The 21,700-nt window shown below is 40.4% G+C and overlaps 1 long non-coding RNA gene across 2 annotated transcripts in view; it reads left to right on the top strand.

Annotated features, from left to right (window-relative positions):
- LOC309834920 overlaps positions 1 to 17,713 on the top strand; it is a 77,956-nt gene extending 60,243 nt beyond the window's left edge. For both annotated transcript variants that reach the window (XR_014297908.1, XR_014297909.1), the window contains exon 3: positions 16,168 to 17,713. This is a non-coding gene — a long non-coding RNA (uncharacterized lncRNA). The remainder of the gene's footprint in view (positions 1 to 16,167) is intronic.
- Positions 17,714 to 21,700: the final 3,987 nt, after the last annotated feature.

Below are 21,700 nucleotides of genomic sequence, written 5' to 3'. Positions count from 1 at the left end.
TGGTAGAAGATCAATGTTTGTTGACTATTTAGAAGGGAAGCCAGCGGAAAACGGTTACCCACTTTTTAGTACATCAGGGAATTTTGGTAGAAAAATCACTGCTAGTGCATTGATAATCTCCCACAGTTGCGGCCACTGGGTATGCTATAGTCACTGCTGGGAGGCTGACCAGACCAATGAAGTGAAGTCAAACATAAGGGCCTTACTCTGTTATCACGATCCATCTCTACTGTCTAATCCAACACAGCATCCCACTTAAGTATACTTTTTTTCATTATAAACACAAAAGGATGTTACTTTTTCCCCCATCTTTACACTCTTGGAATGTTACTACTGTCAGGCTCATGAAAAACTCTTGTAGTCATTTGAAACCATAGGACTGTGTAAATAAAAAAATTTTTTTCTTTTTGGAGTGTTAAAAATAAGTAGCTACTCAACCATATGAAGGTAAATTATTTCAAGTGATTTTAAAATATAGTAATTTGACTGACTATCCCTAGCTAGATATATACTAATGGTGAAAAGAAACCCCAAAGAAATTGTTAACTATTGAGTACTTATTTTGTTACTAATAACTTTAGCATTGTTTTTCTGAAACTGATAACACGTAAGATGAACAAATAAGTAATTATATTAACGTTATTAGGACCGAGATTTTTCATCGTAAGTGATCAGAGTTACAAACATAAAATCAAGAAGTAAAAACTCCCTAACTTCTATATCAATGGCTATATCATTATGCTCATGGGGTACATTTTTTTTCTTTAAAAATACTTATTTTCTAGCTCTGTCTATTGAAAGAGCCAAAGAAATGCACCCAGGAGCAATGAGCTGGTTGTGATCTCTAAGTTTTCCTGTTACGAGGCTCTTTGGAGAAATGGCTGCTTCAGATCTGGTCCGCGAAATAGACAAGATGAGCCTGGAACAACTTATCTCGCCAGAAAATAAGAGAATCTACGACCACCGAGGTTGTGTCTACAGGGCTTAAGATCCATCCCCATGCACTAAAGATGCGACAGTTTGCTTTTCAGAATGAATAATCATTTTAAAGAATGTAAGGGTATCAAATATCTTTTCATTCATGAATTCAAAATGATACCGAAAAGAAAAACCACCATTGGTTGCTGCTGAGAGATGCTAGGAAACCAACAGTGTTTTAAAAATTGGAAAAAGAGTCTAACATGTATCTCGCTTTTCCTGTAAGGTCCTGACCTTTCAAGACAAGGCTGGGCCAGGAGAAGGTCAGGATTGGCGCAGAGTTTAGTAAGGTCTTTGGGTAGTCTCCAGGAACCAAACAAATATTTTCTCTTTCTCTAGGAGGACTCTTATCAAGGCAGCTATTGTGAAAAGTAGAAAATGATCTGTGATACCATCCAATAAGCCTCAAAAGTTACTGGAACTCATAATCATATCAAGGTGGTGGGTGTCATACCCTCTCCAGAACTGTTAGTGTTTTCTTCAGCATGTGCTGAGGTAGCCCAGAAATTCCACTGTGACACTGTCACACTCCCGGGTAAGTATTTTTTTTAGGTTTGGGTTTGGTGGTAAAGCTGAAAAAACATGATCAGAGTCTCATAAAATTTCAGGATGAGAAAAGTGGTCCGAGTAAACATCTGCTTTTAATCTCTTTAGTATTGCAGAACTCTTTGAATACATAATGGACACAGTGGAAAATGAAAACCACATACAGAACAATTCACATACGATTTTCAGGAGTTTGAAGAATCCCTGCTATTCATGCATCTATTGGGGGATATCAGTGGATTCCTGACCAAGACTTTTGGGTCCAGGAAGTAATATAAGATGGGCTTTAGCGAAAGAGGCCGTCTAAGGGTAAACAGCGTCTTTCATGCATCACCTTCCAGGATATCCTGAACGTGAATGGGATCCCAGGAAGGGTTGCTCATATGGAGCTGTTCCAGGAGCTCAAAGATCATCAGGAGAGAGTAATCAACATGTATCCACCCAGGTGGAGATAGTAGGGAAGGAAGCAAACTCACCTTCTTTTTCCTGTACTAAAAACCTCAAGGTCCCCAGGAGCAAAGAAGGAAGAGTGTGAAGAGTAGGTGAGCTGCCAGGTGCTGCTTACACAGTTGCTGAGCATCAGCTGGATATAAGGAGGGTACCCACTCGGCAGGGATCCAGGCTCTGGTTTTGTGTAAATTCTCTTGTTTCCGATAGGACCACTCTCCATCTGAGAATTTGCCCTGAGTGATGCACTTGCCAAGACCCCCTGGCACACAGGCTGCAGGGACCTAGGAAATGCTGCTGGCAAAGTCCAAAGTGAAGCTGTAAAGGATTATGGTGGTTTTCTGCCCATGGTCATGTGCTGGGCTTGGCAGTCAGAAGGACAGACTTGAGCATATAGGAATGAACCAAGATACAAAATACAAGCCCAAGTGAAGGAGGATGCAGTTCAGAAGAAAGGAGGCTTTTATCGAGACGCTGCAGGAGGGAGCTCGAAGCCTACTTTTACAGAAGAGGAACAGAATTGTATTTCCTTCCCACCAAGTGAAGCCAGGAAACTGGCAGCCTCATGCCAAAGAGAGGAAAGTGAACTCTTTCTAAGGATCAGTTCCGAAAGCCTTTCGCAGACGGTCCAATGAAATAAAAATGGCCTCAAAAAAAAAAAAAAAAAAAAGAATGGCCTCATAAGAATGGTTAAACCATTTCAGACTTTCTGATTGACATTCTAGGTAAACCTGCTCGCTACTTCCTCTGTGCATTTCCCAAGGAAGGAGCATTCCAGAAAGGTTCAAGCTATTTACAGATAGTGTGCACATTCTCTGCAGTTCCTCAGTCCTTGGACCCTGCAGTACTATAGCACACATCACCTGGATTTTCGCAAAGCAGCATGGGTCATGCAAGTATAAAATGCAAGACAGGATAACTTTCACTTTAAGATAGCTAGTTAATTTTTTAATATAGTTCACACTGCCTTTGATAACTGAGAGAATGGAAACTCAGGCCCAACTGGAAATGGGATTCCGAGCTTAACTTCCCTGGGCAATGAGAAGTCGGCTTGTGTGTGGCATCTACGGCACGGATGCAACACGATCACACAGTTTGGCCTCTACGAGTAAAACGAATGCAGGAAGACCTTTGTTCACTCTGATTTATTAGTGAAATGCATCTGGAGCATCTTTCTTATGCCCAGTCCTTCAGGCTAAACGCACACTGAAAATAGCCCTTCCTCCTCTTGGCCAGGGAAGTTAGGAAGACATTATGTGAGGAATCCATTCACGGCTTTGGAGACAGGATAAGTAGCAGGAGAGAATAGGGTTGAAAGTGTAGGGTTCAACAGGCAATGCTGGGGTTGTTGAAACGAACAGAAAAAAACCAAGCTTCATTTTCTTTTACTGCTCTGTTGAGACTCCTTCCTGAGAAAATGAGCCAGGTCTGTGATTCTGGAACTGGATTGTTCCTGTGAAGTGTGTTCACCCGGGGCCTGGAGGAGCAGGTGAGAAGCAGAGGGTGCTGCCAACACACATGCTTTGTCATTTAGAGCTGCCCAGGGAGCAATTACAAACACACACCTGCAAATTACAAGGCAAGAGCTTCCCCAAGTGATGTGCAATGAGATGCGCAGGACCTGAGTTCTCAAGCGTCCCCTTCCTAGGAATGCTTCCAGGTAGAACACTGTCTCCCTTGGAGGATGGTGTCCCCAGGCTAGGAAGTTGGCCCACAGAGTGTGTATGATTCCCCTTAAGGACCGGAGACGTTTAGAGGCAAGAACAATGAGCATGTGAGTGTGAGAATAAAGACAGCCAGGTTACCTGCTAACGTGGATCCCACGCTTCGTACAAATCTGGGAGCTAGTGACAGTTCAGGCCTTCCTTTCAGCAGCTGAGAAAGGAAGGCATAATGATAAGAGAGCTTATGACCATTTTGTGGAACCACTGTGGTCTCAGTGAGGGAGAAACAGCAGAGAATTTTTACTGTGTCCCCAGCAAAACAAGTTGTCTTACGGGCTTCCCTGGTGGCACAGTGGTTGAGAGTCCGCCTGCTGATGCAGGGGACGCGGGTTCGTGCCCCGGTCCGGGAAGATCCCACATGCTGTGGAGCGGCTGGGCCCATGAACCATGGCCGCTGGGCCTGCGCATCCGGAGCCTGTGCTCTGCAACGGGAGAGGCCACGACAGTGAGAGGCCCGCGTATCACAAAAAACAACAAAAAACAAGTTGTCGTTAGTTCTTCCTCAAGATTTGTATAAAGTTCATGCACACATTCAATGGAGCAACGTTGAGTGTCTACGAGGCATCGTGCCAAGTGCAGGGGCAGTTGGTGGTCCAATGAGACCACCTGAGTGGTCACGAGGAGGCCTGTGGACATAGCTAACCTGCTGCCTCTCCCACCAGCCTCAGCTCTTTATAGCCCTGCTATTTTGACATTGGAGAAAACTAATGCTCAAGGTTGGAGGAAGGCAGAGACCAAGGTCATCCACTGTCCCTTGAGATAGTTCCATGGAGAGCCATCTTGAGCCATTACAATGGGAAGCCTCAACAGGAGGGCAAAGCACGCTTGTCACAAACACTTTTTTTTAAACATCTTTATTGGAGTATAATTGCTTTACAATGGTGTGTTAGTTTCTGCTTTATAACAAAGTGAATCAGCTATACATATACATATATCCCCATATCTCCTCCCTCTTGTGTCTCCCTCCCATCATCCCTATCCCACCCCTCTAGGTGGTCACAAAGAATCAAGCTGATCTCCCTGTGTCACAAACATTTTGATAATGGGCTTCAAAGGACCAATGATCTCAGGGAAACGCACACAATGGGAACCTTGCAGACTCGGGTGAACTTGATTCCCTGGCTGCCTTTCCACTTTGCTGCCTAGATGGTCATTTAATCCGCTTCACAACCCCCCTCACCCCAAGGGGCTGTCTTCATGTCCCCAACACTGTTGTGGATATCCTGCAACCATCTCACAACACCTGGCTTCTCTGACCCGTTGTCAGAGTCAGTCAGCTGTGAGCAGGGCTGGCTGAGCGGAAGAAGGGAGAGTGAAAAAAGTTACGGAATTGCTGATTTCTTCAGAAGTCATCCAAGGTTCTCTCTGGTTCTTAAGAGGATTTCACTGAATACACACATTTATTTTAAGCATTTGTAAAGTTTATTCTTGCAGATCAGTACATCATCTTAAGATCTCATTTTTGCCCAGTGACATAAGGTAGAAAATGGAAAAATGACCATAAAATGAGAGAAAACGGAGGATACCAGAATTCTCCACCTTCACCTTGCTAGTATTTGCCCAGTTCATATTATATTTTGACATCATTACAGGGTCTATAATTTCAAGAAATGCATGACACGTGGTCTTTCATCACTAATCATTATTTTTATTTACTTTTTAAAATATTTTTTAAAGACAATGTAATAATATGAGATAAATAGATAATCAACAAGGACCTACTGTATAGCACAGGGGACTCTACTCAATATTCTGTAATAACCTATATGGAAAAGAACCTGAAAAAGAATGGATATATTGACTCCCTCTTGTGAGAGCACTGGAATCACAACTAACTGCTGAACAATCATCAACAGGAAGACACTGGAACTCACCAAAAAAGATACCCCACATCCAAGGACAGGGGAGAAGCTTCAGCGAGATGAGAGGAGGGGGGCAATCACAATAATATCAAATCCCATAAATGCTGGGTGGGTGACTCACAAACGGGAACACTTATGCCACGGAGGTCCACCCACTGGAGTGAAGGTTCTGAGCCCCACGTCAGGCTTCCCAACCTGGGGGTCTGGCAATGGGAGGAGGAATTCCTAGAGAATCAGACTTTGAAGGCTAGCGCTATTTGATTGCAGGACTTAGACAGGACTGGGGGAAACAGAGACTTCACTCTTGGAGAGAACACAAAAAGAAGTGTGAGCATCGGGACCCAGGGAAAGGAGCAGTGACTCCATAGGAGACGGAACCAGACCTACTTGCCAGTGTTGAAGGGTCTCCTGCAGAGGCGGGGGTGGCTGTGGCTCACCATGAGGATAAGGAAACTGGCAGCAGAAATTCTGGGAAGTGATCCTTGGAGTTAGCCCTCCCAGAGTCCACCATTAGCCGAAGAGCCGGGTAGGCTCCAGTGTTGGGTCACCTCAGGCCAAACAACCAACAGGGAGGGAACCCAGCCCCACCCATCAGCAGACAAGCAGATTAAAGTTTTACTAAGCTCTGTCCACCACATTAACACCCATATATACTCACCACCAGTCCCTCCCATCAGGAAACTTCCACAAGCTTCCTAGATAGCCTCATCCACCAGAGTGCAGACAGCAGAAGCAAGAAGAACAACAATCCTGCAGGTTGTGGAACAAAAACCACATTCACAGGAAGATAGACAAGATGTAAAGGCAGAGGGCTATATACCAGATGAAGGAAGAAGAGAAAAACAACTAAAAGAAGTGGAGATAGGCAACCTTCCAGAAAAAGAATTCAAAATAAAGATAGTAAAGATGATCCAGGACCTCAGAAAAAGAATGGAGGCAAAGATCAAGAAGATGCAAGAAATGTTTAACAAAGACCTAGAAGAATGAAAGAACAAACACATAGAAGAATTAAAGAACAAACAAACAGAGATGAGCAATACAATAACTGAAACAAAAAATACACTAGAAGGAATCAATAGCAGAATAACTGAGGCAGAAGAATGGATAATTGACCTGGAAGACAGAATGGTGGAATTCACTGCCGAGGAACAGAATAAAGAAAAAAGAATGAAAAGAAATGAAGACAGCCTAAGAGACCTCTGGGACAGCATTAAATACAACAACATTCACATTATAGGGGTCCCAGAAGGAGAGGAGAGAGAGAAAGAACCCAAGAATATATTTGAAGAGATTATAGTCGAAAACTTCCCTAACATGGGAAAGGAAATAGACACCCAAGCACCAACAGTCCCACGCAGGATAAACCCAAGGAGAAACATGCTGAGACACATAGTAATCAAAATGACAAAAATTAAAGCCAAAGAAAAATTACTGAAAGCAACAAGGGAAAAATGACAAATAACATACAAGGGAACTTCCATAATGTTAACAGCTGATTTCTCAGCAGAAACTCTACAAGCCAGAAGGGAGTGGCATGATATACTTAAAGTGATGAAAGGAAAGAACCTACAGCCAAGATTACTCTACCCAGCAAGGATCTTGTTCAGATTCCATGGAAAAATCAAAAGCTTTACAGACAAGCAAAAGCTAAGAGAATTCAGCACCACCAAACCAGCTCTCCAACAAATGCTAAAGGAACTTCTCTAAGTGGGAAACACAAGACAAGAAAAGGACCTACAAAAATAAACCCAAAGCAATTAAGAAAATGGTAATAGGAACATACATATCGATAATTACCTTAAAGGTGAATGGATTAAATGCTTCAACCAAAAGACACAGTCTTGCTGAATGGATACAAAAAGAAGACCCATATAGATGCTGTCTATAAGAGACCCACTTCAGACCTAAGGACACATACAGACTGAAAGTGAGCAGATGGTAAAAGATATTCCATGCAAATGGAAATCAAAAGAAAGCTGGAGTAGCAACACTCATATCAGATAAAATAGACTTTAAAATAAAGGATGTTACAAGATACAAGGAAGACACTACATAATGATCAAGGGATCAATCCAAGAAGAAGATATAACAATTACAAATATATATGCACCCAACATAGGAGCACCACAATACATTAGGCAACTGTTAACAGCTATAAAAGAGGATATCAATGGTAACACAGTAATAGTGTGGGACTTTAACACCTCACGTACACCAATGGACAGATCATCCAAACAGAAAATTAATAAGGAAACACAAGCTTTAAATGACACAATAGACCAGATAGATTTAATTGATATTTATAGGACATTCCACCCAAAACCAGCAGATTACACTTTCTTCTCAAGTGCACATGGAACAGTCTCCAGGGTAGATCACATCTTGGGTCACAAATCAAGCCTCAGTAAATTTTAGAAAATTGGAATCATATCAAGCATCTTTTTCTGACCACAACGCTATGAGATTAGAAATCAATTACAGGGGGAAAAAACGTAAAAAACATAAACATATGGAAGCTAAACAGTACGTTACTAAATAACCAAGAGACTGCTGAGGAAATCAAAAACTTCCTAGGGAGAAATGACAATGAAAACCAATGATCCAAAACCTATGGCATGCAGTAAAAGCAGTTCTAAGAGGAAAGTTTTTAGCAATACAAGCCTACCTCAGGAAACAAGAAAAATCTCAAATAAACAATCTAACATTACACCTAAAGGAACTAGAGAAAGAAGAACATACAAAACCCAAAGTTAGTAGAAGGAAAGATATCATAAAGACCAGCGCAGAAATAAATGAAATTGAAACAAAGAAAACAATAGCAAAGATCAATAAAACTAAAAGGTGGTTCTTTGAGAATATAAACAAAATTGATAAACCATTAGCCAGACTCATCAAGAAAAAGCGGGAGAGGACTCAAATCAATAAAATTAGGATTGAAAAAGGAGAAATTACAACAGACATGGCAGAAATACAAAGCATCCTAAGAGACTACTACAAGCAACTTTACACCAATAAAATGGACAACCTGGAAGAAATGGACAAATTCTTAGAAAGGTATAACCTTCCAGGACTGAACCAGGAAGAAACAGAAAATATGAACAGACCAATCACAAGTAATGAAACTGTGATTAAAAATCTTCCAACAAACAAAAATTCAGGACCAAATAGCTTCACAAGTGAATTCTATCAAACATTTAGAGAAGAGCCATCCTTCTCAAACTCTTCCAAAAAATTGCAGAGCAAGGAACACTCCCAAACTCATTCTATGAGGCTACCATCACCCTGATACCAAAACCAGACAAAGATACTACAAAAAAAGAAAATTACACACCAATATCACTAATGAATATAGATGCAAAAATCCTCAACAAAATACTAGCAAACAGAATCCCACGACACATTAAAAGGATCCTACACCATGATCAAGTGGGATTTATCCCAGGGAGGCAACGATTCCTCAATATAGGCAAATCAATCAATGTGATACACCATATTAACAAACTGAAGAATAAAAACCAGATGATCATCTCAATAGATGCAGAAAAAGCTTTTGACAAAATTCAACACCAATTTATGATAAAAACGCTCCAGAAAGTGGGCATAGAGGGAACCTACTTCAACATAATAAAGGCCATATACGACAAACCCACAGCAAACATCATTCTCAGTAGTGAAAAACTGAAAGTATTTCCTCTAAGATCAGGAATAAGACAAAGATGTTCACTCTCGCCACTATTATTCAACATAGTTTTGGAAGTCCTAGCCACGGCAATCAGAGAAGAAAAGAAATGAAAGGAATACAAATTGGCAAAGAAGAAGTACAACTGTCACTGTTTGCAGATGACCTGATACCATGCATAGAGAATCCTAAAGATGCTACCAGAAAACTACTAGCGTTAATCAATGAATTTGGTAAAGTTGCAGGATACAAAATTAATGCACAGAAATCTCTTGCATTCCTATACACTATTGATGAAAAATCTGAAAGAGATATTAAGGAAACATTCCCATTTACCACTGCAACAAAAAGAATAAAATATCTAGGAATAAACCTACCTAGGGAGACAAAGCCCTGTATGCAGAAAACTATAAGACACTGATGAAAGAAATTAAAGATGATACAGACAGATGGAGAGATATACCATGTTCTTGGATTGGAAGAATCAATATTGTGAAAATGACTATAATACCAAAAACAATCTACAGATTCAATGCAGTTCCTATCAAATTACCAATGGCATGTTTTACAGAACTAGAACAAAAATTTTTAAAATTTGTATGGAGACAAAAAAGACCCCCAATAGCCAAAGTAGTCTTGAGGGTAAAAAACGGAGGTAGAGGAATCAGACTCCCTGACTTCCGACTATACTACAAAGCTACAGTAATGAAGACAATATGGTACTGGCACAAAAACAGAAATATAGATCAATGGAACAGGATAGAAAGCCCAGAGATAAACCCATGCACCTATGGTCAACTAATTTATGACCAAGGATATACAATGGAGAAAAGATAGTCTCTTCAATAAGTGGTGCAGGGAAAACTGGACAGCTACATGAAAAAAGAATGAAATTAGAACACTTCCTAACACCATACATAAAAATAAGCTCAAAATGGATTAGAGACCTAAATGTAAGACTGGACAGTATAAAATTCTTAGAGGAAAACATAGGAAGAACACTCTTTGACATAAATCACAGTGAGATTGTTTTTGATCCACCTCCTAGTGTAATGGAAATAAAAACAAAATTAAACAAATGGGACCCAATGAAACTTAAAAGCTTTTGCAAAGGAAAGGCAACTACAAACAAGCCTAAAAGACAACCCTCAGAATGGGAGAAAATATTTGCAAATGAATCAATGGACAAAGGATTAATTTTCAAAAATATATAACCTGCTCATGCAGCTCAATATTAAAAAAAACAAACAACCACATCAAAACATGGGCAGAAGATCTAAATAGACATTTCTCTAAAGAAGACATACAGATGGCCAAGAAGCACATGAAAAGCTGCTCAACATCACTAATTATTAGAAAAATGCAAATCAAAACTACAATGAGGTATCACCTCACACCAGTTAGAATGGGCATCATCAGAAAATCTACAATCAACAAATGCTGGAGGGGGTGCAGAGAAAAGGGAGCCCTCTTTCACTGTTGGTGGAAATGTAAATTGATACAGCCACTATGGAGAACAGTATGGAGGTTCCTTAAAGAACTAAAAATAGAACTATGATATGATCCAGCAATCCCACTACTGGGCATATACCCAGAGAAAACTATAATTCAAAAAGACACATGCACCCCAAAGTTCATTTCAGCACTATTTACAATAGCCAGGTCATGGAAGCAACCTAAATGCCCATTGACAGGTGAATGGATAAAGAAGATGTGGCACATATATACAATGGAATATTACTCAGCTGTAAAAAGGAACAAAATTGGGTCATTTGTAGAGATGTGGATGGATCTGGAGACTGTTGTACACAGTGAAGTAAGTCAGAAAGAGAAAAACAAATATCATATATTAACGCATATATGTGGAACCTAGAAAAATGGTACAGATTAACTGGTTTTCAGGGCAGAAGTAGAGACACTGAAGTAGAGAACCAACGTATGGACATCAAGGGAGGAAAGTGGCGGGGAGTGGGAGGTGGTGGTGGGATGAACTGGGAGATTGGGACTGACATGTATACACGAATATGTATAAAATGGATAACTAATAAGAACCTGCTGTATAAATAAATAAATTAAATAAAATTCAAAAAAAAATAAAAGAATGGATATATGTATAACTGAATCACTTTGCTGTACACCTGAAACTAACACAACATTGTAAATCAACTATACACACATATAAAATAAAAATTAGCGTTTCCCTGGTGGCGCAGTGGTTGAGAGTCCGCCTGCTGATGCATGGGACACGGGTTCGTGCCCCAGTCTGGGAAGATCCCACATGCCGCGGAGCAGCTGGGCCCGTGAGCCATGGCCGCTGAACCTGCACGTCCGGGGCCTGTGCTCCGCAACGGGAGAGGCCACAACAGTGAGAGGCCTGCGTACCGCAAAAAAAAAAAAAAAAAAAAAAAAAAAAAAATTAAATTAAAAAATAAATAAAAATTTTAAAAAAAGAAAAGAAGATGGGAAATAATCTAAAACCCCACTGGCCATGCTCTACAATTTCCAACCTTTGTCTGCCTCTCCACATATTTTATTTAGACACAACCATAGGCTATGCCTGACCTTGTAATCATTTATTGTTCACTTAATATTACAACAAATTATAAGTCCTATATTGCCTCATAGTCCTTTCTGTTTTTTAAAAAAATTTATCTATCTATCTATTTATTTGTTTATTTGTCTGTGCCAGCTCTTAGATGCGGCATGCAAACTCTTAGTTATGGCATGCTGGATCTAGTCCCTGACCAGGGATCACACCCGGGCCCCCTGCATTAGGATCGTGGAGTCTTAGCCACTGGACCACCAGGGAAGTCCCTCATAGTCATTTCTTAATTCTAATATCATTTACATTCACCTGTGTATACTCCCATATCATTCTGCTATCATGGGACAATGCCACGCATGTTGGGTGTTCTGGAAGCTTACTTTTCCTTTCTCTTTTTCCCTCCTCCTTTTCCTGTCCTTGTCAAACTGCTGATCCAGGAGCTAGCCCCAAATTTAGCTTTCTTACCAACGTCATGTGAGTTCTTCCCTGCTTTCCTCCAAGCTCATAAAATATAATCATACACACACATAGTCCTCTGGCTTTGTTTTACAAAACTGGAATGTTACTTTGCATTTTTTTTTCCTGCTCAGTACAGCTCTAATTCGTTGTTTGTGATGGTTTTCTAAAACTCCATGGAGTGGATGTCTCATAAATTATTGAACAATTTCATTATTCACAGTTGTATACAATGTTTATGAATTTTTTAACTCTACAAATAACACCTTATATAAACATTTTATACATCTGGCCTTATGATATGTTGATACTCTTTTTCTGTGGAAAATATTTTCATGGGAGGGATTGCAATTTATTTTATTTTTAATAGGTATTGCCACATTGCTTTCCCCAAAAGGCTATAAATATTCACATTTCCACCAGCAAATTAGAGAGCATGCTCTTTTCTTCATGCCTGCAGCAAAATGCTTTTCCTTTTTTTTTAAGGCTCTTCCTTAAACCTGGCATTATGGATGTAAGTCATTTTGTCACTGTTAATTTAACTTGCAATTTTCACACTACTCGTGAATTTGAATGTCCTTTCGTTATATATGTCAAATATTTGGAGTCGCTTTCCTGTGAATTGCTTGTTCATACCCTTTGCCCACTTTTCTGTTGAGTTGTAGGTCTTTTTTTTTGTCAATTTGTAAGAGCTCTTTGTATAGTATAATTTTATTTTGCCATCAGATTTCAAATATAATTTCTATTTACCTATATTGTCTCCTACATAAAAGTTTTAAAGTTTGGTTAGGAAGGTACTCTTAATTTTGCACGTGATCTCTTAGATTTATTTTCCCAGAGGAAATGGCTATGTTTACATTTCAGTCTTGGGTCCATCTGGAATTTAGATGTCCATGTGATTTGAGATGGGGGCACAATTTTACTTTCTTTCATACAGGTGGGCAGCTGTGATAGCACATTGTCTAGATGAACCATTTTCCCACAGAATTAAAAAATCACATTTGTTTATTTTACATTCTTGTATATACTTGGGCGCTTTCTAGCTTAACTAACGACACTGTTTCACTGATCTATGTTTCTATCCCCAAACCATTGCCATATTTATTTGATTGGATGCCTTATAGAGTTATGTAGCTCCTTCCCTTTAAAAAGCAAAGCAAAACAAACCAAAAAACGTTTCTACTTTTCTATTGGTATTTATTTTCCCCTTTAAACTTTTATATGATTTTATGTAATAACTTTAAAAAACACTGTTGGGATTTGCATCGCTTAGGATATAGTTTCAGGTGCTGTAAGTAAGAGCCAAAGTAACTGTGACTTGAACAAGACAGGAGTTTTGGTTTTGTTTGTACTTTTCTTGCCAAAAATGCCAAATATAAGCAGTCTAGGGTCGGTGTGTCAGATTTAAGCGTAAGAGACCAAGGTTTTTTCCATCTTCTGTTTTTACCATTTGCATACTACAGGATGGTGTGCTACTCACCTACATTCCAGTAGAAAAGGGAAAATGGGCCAGGAGAGGTCAACCCCATCCCCACCTCCTTTTAAGAATGGAAGTTGCACATACAGCTGTTCCCCATCATCCAGAGGGGGTACGTTCCGAGACCTCCAGTGGATGCCTGAAACTGTGGATAGTACCAAACCCTAAATCCACTATGCTTGTTCCTATACATACATACCTATGATAAATTTAATTCATAAATTAGGCACTGTAAGAGATTAACAACAATAACTAATAATAAAATAGAATTACAACACTATACTATAATAACAGGTATGTGAATGTGGTCTCAAAGTATCTTACTGTACCAACTTAATGCCTTTTCCATTTAACTAAGCACTTATCATGCACCGTGACCGTAACTTTTGTGGTTTGAGGTGTGACAGCAAAACTAGCACAAATTTTTTGGGACTTCCTTGGCAGTCCAGTGGTTAAGACTTCGAGCTTCCACAGCAGGGGGGCTCAGGTTCGATCCCTGGTCGGGGAACTAAGATCCTGCATACCACAGTGCGGCCAAAAGAAAAAAAAAAAGAAATTAGCACAAATGTCTTCTTCCTTTTCCACAATTTCACGGATAGAAGATTTGTTCTTACTGTAGATCTTAGCAACCTCAGCACATGATTTTTTTCATTCCTTATTAAGTCAAGAACTTGCCCCTTTTCACTTAAAGGAAGCACCTCATAGCTTCTCTTTGGCATATACAAATTGCCAGCATGACTATGCTTGTGTTTTGGGGCCTACTTACTATTAAGTAAAGTAAGGGTCACTTGAACACAAGTACTCCGATAAGGGTGACAGTTGATTGGATCAACCAGGTGGCTACTAAGAGACTAATGGGCAAGGTACACTGGACAAAGGGATGGTTCACATCCAGGTGGGATAGCTTGAGGTTTCATCACACTGCCCAGAATGATGAGAAATTTAAAACTTATGACTTGTTTATTTCTGGAACTTTCCATTTATTTTCAGACCGTGGTTGACTGTGGGTAACTGAAACCACGGAAGGTGAAACCGCAGATAAGGGAGGACTACTGCTCAACTTCTATCTGCATCTCACTGGCCTGAACTTGATCACATGACTGCACCCCATTGCAAGGGAAGCAAAGGATACTGTGATACTGTGATCTGTGATAAGAAATATACATTTGGTCCTTGACCCCATCCCTGACACAAGGCTTCTAAAACCCTTGTAAATTCCCAAGTGATAAGAGTGACAGGAGCATCTTCTGTTCTATTGAGGTGACCCTGGGTGGGCTCCTGGTGGCTCCTGACTGGGAACTGGTCAACAGCAAGACCAAGCCATGATTAGAAGCCTGGAATTTTCAACCCCGCCCCCAATTCTCTAGAGAGAGAAGAGGGACTAGAAATGGAGTTAATAATTGCTCATGACTACGTGAGGAAGCCTTCACAAATCCCAACAGTATGGGGTTTGGGGAACTTGCAGGTGGGTGAACGCAGCCGTTTACCAGGAGGATGATGCACCCCAACTCCATGGGGACAGCAGCCCCTGTGCTCTGCATTCTCCCAGATCTCACCCTAGGTATCTCTTTATCTGGCCGTCCTCTGTATCCTTCAGCGTATCCTTTAGTAAATTGGTAAATGTGTTTCTGAGTTCCGTGAGCTGCTCTAGCAGATAATCAAATCCAAGGGGGAGGAAGGAATGGGAACCTCTGATTTGTAGCAGGTTGCACAGAAGTTGTGGGTAACCTGGGAATCTACTACTTGCGGTGACTTCGGAAGTGGGGGGCAGTCTCTCGTGAGACTGAGTCCTTAACCTGCAGGATCTGACGCCATCTCCAGGTAAATGGTGTCATAATTGACTTAAATTATAGCACACCGAGCTGGCGTCACGAGAATTGCTTAGTGTGGGAAAACTTCCTGCACATTTGGTGACCAGAAGTGTCAGAAGTGCAGTGTTCCATATGAAAGTAAAGGAGAAAGAGGAGGAGAACTGTGGGTTTTTCCAGAACACTGGAAAATACAGTGTTACTACAAAGAGCCCCGGGTTCTCACTAAGAAAGGAAGGAGAAGGGACCCTGGAGGATGAATCCTTCTCTACCACGGGATTCTAACTGGAATTGCATTAACCATGCAGTATAGTAGTAACATAAAGTTGTAAAGATATACATTTTATGAAATTAAATTTTTCTAATTCAAAAAGTTTATGCCTTCTCATTATTCAGCATTTGTTTTACCTTCTTCAATATGACTTTACCACTTCCTTTATTTAGACCTCCACCTTTCATTTCACATTTACTCCCAGCTCTCGCTAATTTTTTGGAAATATTGTAAACAAAATAATCTTTTTTTTTCTATTTTCATTTGTGGGTCTTTATTGCTAATATAAAGAAAAACTGTTGAATTTTGTATTTTTAACATGTGTCCAATTTTTCTTTTTCATTAAAGCTGCTTTTTTTTTTTTTTTTTTGCAGTACGTGGGCCTCTCACTGCTGTGGCCTCTCCCGTTGCGGAGCACAGGCTCCGGACGCGCAGGCCCAGCGGCCATGGCTCACGGGCCCAGCCGCTCCGCGGCATGTGGGATCCTCCCAGACCAGGGCACGAACCCGTGTCCCCTGCATCGGCAGGCGTACTCTCAACCACTGCGCCACTAGGGAAGCCCAAAGCTGCTTTTTAAAGAGAATCTTTTGGGGTTTTCTAGGTGTAAAATTACATTTTCAGTGAATATAGATGTTATTATTGCTTCTTTTCCAATGTTCTTGTGAATTATTTTATTGCCTTGTTACTGCATTTACTAGAATCTACAACATCATATTGGTTAATAACACAGATAGAAGGAATTCTATGATATTTATGATTTTAACTGAAATGATTTTGTTTCATCATTTGAAATATTTTCTGTTGGTTTTTGATAGGTCAATTTTTCAAATCATCATCAAGTGGTCACCACTTATTATTAATTTATTCATAGTTTTATTAAGAATGACTATTAGGTTTCCTAAATGCCTTTTTAGGATTTATTGATATGAACATATTTTCCCTTAATTTATTGATGTTATGAATTATGTTGACAGATTTTGTAGTATTGAAGCACCCATGCAATGCATGTATAAATCCAAATTGGCCATAGTGTATTAATGTTTGGAAACATGAAAAATATTGAAGTATATTTGCTATATTTTATGTTTATAATTTTGTTTCTATAGTCATACATAATATTGCATGAAATTTTTAAAAGATTAGTTGGTGTATTTAAAAATAATTATCTTTACCAGAATTTGGTACTAAAATCATGCCAGCTTCATAACTTTAGTCATGGGGGCCTTTCTATCTTTTCTTATGGTTTCGAGTTGAGAGTTTAAGGAAGAGTCAAACCATCTGGACATGATGTTACTAAAGGTTAGTAACAATAGCTCTTTAAACACCTCTCCAAGCCTCTGTGTCCATTCCTCTGTGGCTGTTCTCTACTTTATCTTGGGTCAGTTTTGGTAATGTATAGTACGTAGAAAGTATTTCCTCTAGATTTTCAAATTTGTTACCAAGAAGTTGTATGAGGTATTGCAAGGTTGTTGTTTTTTTAATTTCTTCTCTGTCTGTGGTTGTGTTTTTCCTCATTCCTAATCAAGCATATCTTTTGCCCATTTTTATTTCAACATTTAAAAAATGTTATCATAATTAAATTCATAAGGGTTTGATATTTTCACAAAACTAGCCTTTGGATTTAGTTATTCTTTAATTATTTAGTTATTCCAATTTTTGTTTATTATTATTATTTTCCCACTTTTATCTTTACTAATAACCTCTTCATATTTTCTTTTGGTTGATTTTATTGTGGTTTTTCTAATTTTCTATAATACAAAGTTTCATTATTAGTAATCTTTCTTTCTTAAATAAAACATTTCAGTTTCTAAATTTTCCTCTGAGTACAACTTATGCTGTCTTTCAGTGTCGATTGCCTCATTGTTCCAGAATTTGTGTAAGGCTATATTTCTTAATTTCTAGGTACTCATTTTATCATTTTGTATTATTTATTCTAACACTATTGAATAATAAGAAATATGGATTTTCAAATCTTTCTTTGTTCCATCAACTTAGAAGCTAATTTTTACTATCTATATGAGGGTTATGGGTTCATAAGTTTCTTTATGTTTTCAATTTTTGTCTGTTATGTATGACTGATTTTAAAAGGGTTGTATTAAAATCTCTGATGAATGTTACCTGTGTATGTAATTCCTCTTCTATTTCTAATAGGTCTTGCTTCATAGAGTTAGCTGCTAGTTTTGTGTGTGTGCACAGAGGTTTATGAGTTATTATAAAATTTGTAATAGCTTGTCTGGGTTATCTGAGAAGCAGACGCCAAGATAGGATTAAATATGGAAGAATTCTATTAGGGGAAAGCCTGTGAGAGAAAATGGAAGGGAGCTGGGAAAGGCCGGAAGGGGCATCAGACCATGCAAGTCTGACCCTGAGTACAGGAGAGACTGAAGGAAGCTTTAGACTGCCCTCAAGTCTAATGAGTTATCAGCTCAGCAAGCCTGCCAGGAAACCCCTGAGCCAAAGTCGTCGGTCAGGGAGTCTTGTGTCTTCCAGTACTGGGCCTACTTTAGAACCCTTTCTCTCGGTCATGGTCCTTACCTGCGAGCAGCTTCAGGGAAAGCTGGCCTCCCCACAAATGTGAACATGGTTTTGGAAGGCGGCAGCGGGGATTCGCGGTCAGTTATGCTCTCTGTAGTTGGAGGTCAGCTAGGGGTATTCTAACAACACTCGGTTTTAAGAAATACATTCAACTTTTATTAACTGTTTTATTATTTTCCAAATCTATGTGATCATGGAATCTTTTTGTTTTTTCCTACCGAGCCCATGAAGCACACTCTGGGAAATGTTCTTCTAGTTGCACATCCTTAGGCATTGTCCTCGGTCATGTCTAAGATATCTTACCAATGATATTTATGAAGACAGAGAAAGCATTTATATCCAAGTTCGCAGCCGATATAGAACAAAATGGAAAACAAATTCAATAGATGCACAGAAGTTCCTCTTCCTATGTACCAATGCAGTTGTAAAAGGCATTTTGCAAAGCCATTTGCTCATAAATTCACGGGGAGGTAGTCCGTTTTTTTTTTTTTTTTTTGTGGTACGCGGGCCTCTCACTGCTGTGGCCTCTCTCGTTGCGGAGCACAGTCCCCGGACGCGCAGGCTCAGCGGCCATGGCTCATGGGCCCAGCCGCTCCGCGGCATGTGGGATCCTCCCGGACCGGGGCATGAACCCGTGTCCCCTGCATCGGCAGGCGGGCTCCCAACCACTGTGCCACCAGAGAAGCCCCACTTTCCATTTTTAAAAGTCACTTCCTCTGTTTTCCTTGTAATTGTAAGCATCTGTTATGAACCCTTTTGATATTTTCTCAGCAATGCTTTAAAGATATTATGGGTTTAATGATGTTCTTAAGACAGCTCAATAAGAAACAGACTATTGAACTTTGTGGTGTCTGAGTCTAAAATGAGTTTGCAGACCACTAATGTCATTTGTTGGTGGCAGTGGGACCTGAAACAATTTGCTCTGGATGAAAGCTTTGCTTACGTCTGTAGAAATTTACTGGTTAAAAACTTGTAAAGAGGGCTTCCCTGGTGGCGCAGTGGTTGGGAGTCCGTCTGCCGATGCAGGGGATGCAGTTTCGTGCCCCGGTCCGGGAAGATCCCAGATGCCACGGAGTGGCTGGGCCCGTGAGCCATGGCCGCTGAGCCTGTGCGTCCGGAGCCTGTGCTCCGCAACGGGAGAGGCCACAACCGTGAGAACCCCGCATACTGAAAAAAAAAAAAGAAAAAAAATTGTAAAGAGAGGTGATTCTGTATTCACTCATATAGCTAAAGGGGATAGTAATGTCATATATGGCTATCTGGTCCCTCCGGGAATCAGATCCTTTTCATACAAATAGAGGGAAAATGACAGCTCTGGATTTCAGATGACAAACCAGTTCACCCCTAAAGCCTCTTATAAACCACCTTTAGTCGGCCAGTCCTGGCTCATTGGTAACCTGGGTCTTATTCCCAACTTACCTTTAGCCTTTATCTGAAAGGCACCAATCTGCTACTGATAATCTGACTTTGCCACTGATAACCTGACATTGCTACATATAATTCCTGATTTCATTCCTGTGGACAAATAATAAATCCTAACCTCAGCTGAGTTGGTGATATCTAGCCTGAGGTTCCAGATCCTCCTTTACTAAGAGGCAAGAGTTTCATTGATAGATAATAAACTTAACCTGGGTTCCTGGTTCTTCCAAGACCTGTATTTAGTTGTCTCGTTCTTAGGTGCCTCCTCAAATAGCCAGTGGGACTCTCCCAGGTACTTCTTACCACTTAAATAGTGGTTCAAACCTCTTAGAGATGAAAGGACATTAATCTCTAGTCTTCTATATATGACTCAATAAAAGGCCAGGGGCTTAAAGAAGTCTCAGCCCTGGCATCCCTTCTTCTACCACTCCTGGGAGCATTTGGCCCCATCTATTGGCCTAGGCCTACCTCAGTCTCTATGACAAATCTTTAGGCAGGAGAACATTGAGTGCCTCCATTCCCAAAACATTCCCATACCCTGACGCTCAGCATTCACCCCTTGATACAATTCTTGACCTCGTGTGTCTGCTCTGATAACTGGGCTCCAGTCCTGTTGCCACGACTCCACCTATGCTTTGTACCACTTCTGTAAATAATCCTCTAAAAAGACGATGTAAACTAACGTCAGGAATACTTGACTGCCTCATAAGACACAATTAATAGAGTGAAAAGGCAACCTATGGAATGGGAGAAAATATTTGCAAATCATATATCTGTTAAGAGGTTACTCTCCAGAGGATATAACCTCACAACAACAAAAAGCAAACAATCAATTAGAAAGCGGGCAAAGACTTGGATAAACACTTCTCCAAGGCAGATATAGGGAATTCCCTGGTGGTCCAGTGGTTAGGGCTCAGCGCTTTCACTTCTGGGCCCCAGGATCGATCCCTGGCCTGGGAACTAAGATTCTGCAAGCAGTGTAGCACGGCCAAAACAACAAAACAAGCAGAAAACAAAACCAAAAAAGATATGAAAATGGCTGATAAGCACATGAAAAGATGTTTAATATTACTAATCATTAGGGAAATGCAAACCAAAACTAAGTGAAGTTCTAACTCACACCCATGGGGATGGCTACTATCAAAGACACAGAAAATAAGAAGTGTTCATGAGGATATGGAGAAATTAGAACCCTTGTGCACTGTTGCTGGGAATGTAAGATGGTAACGCTGCTGTGGAAAAAATATGGGGGCTCTTTGCAAAATCGAAAGCAGACTCACCATATGATTCAGCAGTTCCACTTCTGGGTATGTACCCAAAACAATTGAAAGCAGGGACTCAGAGATATTTGTACACCCATGTTCATAGCAGCACTATTATTCACAATAGCCAAACAGTGGAAGCAACCCAAGTGTCCATCAACAGATGAATGGATAAACAACATGTGGTATATACATATGATTGTATCAATAATATGTACATATGGTTGAATATGTACACACTGCGCCACCAGAGAAGCCCCTGATTCCACTTTTATGAGATACCTGGAGTAGTCGAGTTCATTAAGATGGGAAGTAGAATGGTGGTTGTGAGGGGCTGGGGGACAGAGGGAATGATGAGTCATTTAATTGGTATAGAGTTTCACTTTTGTAGGGTGAAAAGAGTTCTGGGGGTAGGTTGCACAACAATGTGAATGTACTTAAGGCAACTGAACTGTACACTTAAAAAACAGTTAAAATGGGGCTTCCCTGGTGGCGCAGTGGTTGAGAGTCCACCTGCCGATGCAGGGGACACGGGTTCGTGCCCCGGTCCAGGAAGATCCCACATGCTGTGGAGCGGCTGGGCCCGTGAGCCATGGCCGCTGAGCCTGCACGTCCGGAGCCTGTGCTAGGCAGCGGGAGAGGCCACAACAGTGAGAGGCGCGCGTACCGCAAAAACAAAAAAACAGTTAAA

This window comes from Grampus griseus (assembly GCF_964374135.1).
Source record: "Grampus griseus genome assembly, chromosome: 16".
In the NCBI taxonomy this organism is placed as follows: domain Eukaryota; kingdom Metazoa; phylum Chordata; class Mammalia; order Artiodactyla; family Delphinidae; genus Grampus; species Grampus griseus.
Note: the sequence above shows the minus strand (reverse complement) of the source record. Positions and strands in the feature narration are given on the sequence as shown.